The following is a 1,719-nucleotide window of genomic DNA, read 5'->3' on the forward strand; positions in this document are numbered from 1 at the left end:
CACAGAAAGGAAAAATCCACTTACCCCCTAAATTAAGGTGATCATGTAACACTTAGATATCTTGCTGCTTGGAAAAGCTGACGAGAAAATGTACTTGTCCAGCAGTAATGGCCTTGGGGATCGTCGAGAGAGCTATCCTTACCACCAAACTACTTGAAAACTGTGTGTGTTTACATTGAGGCGCTCCTACAGGACATTTACCGTACTTCAAAGACTGAATTACTATGTTACCCACTGTCTCTCTTCTTCCAGTACATAAAAACGCTATAAATTAGTAGTAAATGGCAGCTTTTGCTTCGTCTTTTAAGTATTTGAAATTAGGTAAGCGTTACATATAGCACACGATTATGATAGACAATTTCGCTCGTCATAACATACAGTGCGACTTATGATAGACGTTCTAAGTTGTGATACGCATCTCCAAATTTCAAGTAAAATATTAAAGAAATACTTACAATGTAATATAGAGAGTTATGTTTTGACAGCGGTGCATTGCGAGTGCTACGCTGGGATGCACGTGGGTAGAGGCAGGAAGGCCACGCAACTACGCCACGCACCGCCGCCTTCATCACCAGTCACACTATTCACACGCTCTTCATGTCCTTACACCTTAACAATTTATATTTTGAATACCCTTCATTCGACTTGATATTAGTACTAAAAAGTTAAAAAGCTATACAGTCTTATAAATGTAAAACAGGTGGGATAAGATCGGTGTTACATATGACGGCCTGGCAACTCAATAGTTTCCCGTCCCAGCAGCGTCACCCAGGCTGGCTACCGTTGAGTACTCCCCAGACTCCACACTGTATATAAAAAAAAAACCCACATGTACTTGTTACCTACGCAACATACCTGCTGGAACTTTGTAAACAGATTTTGGAGAGACTTCCGGAAACCCTGTTTCGCCTTCACCACAAAAAAAAAAAAAAAAAAAGTGTTCGAAGAGGCACAGATTTACACGCACACGTGCACCACACAACAACCGCGGCGTCACTATCCCGAGTGCCGCCTTACGAGACGAGTCGCATTGCTTCAGTACCCTGCTTCGAACCCGCTCGATACTTATCTATTCCTAAACGTCTCTAGTGTAATTTATTGAAGTATTCATAAATGTTTTCATGCTTGTAGTGATGGTTTATAAAGATTCAGCACTATCAATGAAGAGCACGCACACACACACACCCTTACAAGTTCATTCAGCGCAGAAAGTTTAAAAAAAAACAGAGGTTCCAAAAAATATACTCATATGAAGGAACAAGTATCCACTCTGTCCTTCCCATTCATCCGACCCTTCTACAGTTCTACACAAGACTTTCTGAATTATTATATTAAGCAATGCTGTCTCAGTCTATGGCTCGTATTCTAAAACACTGGCTTTTCATAAGAACTATTTGAAAAGCCGTAAATACTTAAGGTAACTTGGGTTCCCGCGGTTGTTTTCCTGTTACATTATTATTAATTAGCTAGCGGGACGCGTGAAACTTTCATGGGAAAAAAAAAAAACAGGAAACACATGAATACCATCAGTAAAATCATGAAACATCTCAAAGAACCCATAGGTTAACACTGGATTCGGATCCCATGGACCATCAACATACAGGCTACCATTAGTGAAAGCGTCACATCGTACTATCATGAGGACAAGACGAATTATAAAATTATTCTCTGTCAAGTTATGCAGTACGTCACTATAATACGTAGCTCAATTAACTTTAA

The 1,719-nt window shown here is 40.0% G+C and overlaps 1 long non-coding RNA gene across 1 annotated transcript in view; it reads right to left on the reverse strand.

Moving 5' to 3' along the window:
- Nucleotides 1–1,027, reverse strand: part of LOC135107212 (uncharacterized) — a 20,586-nt gene extending 19,559 nt beyond the window's left edge. Inside the window, exon 1 of the long non-coding RNA XR_010271657.1 lies at nucleotides 856–1,027. This is a non-coding gene — a long non-coding RNA (uncharacterized LOC135107212). The remainder of the gene's footprint in view (nucleotides 1–855) is intronic.
- Between the last annotated feature and the right edge of the window lie 692 nt (nucleotides 1,028–1,719).

Source organism: Scylla paramamosain, chromosome 15, assembly GCF_035594125.1.
Source record: "Scylla paramamosain isolate STU-SP2022 chromosome 15, ASM3559412v1, whole genome shotgun sequence".
NCBI lineage: Eukaryota > Metazoa > Arthropoda > Malacostraca > Decapoda > Portunidae > Scylla > Scylla paramamosain.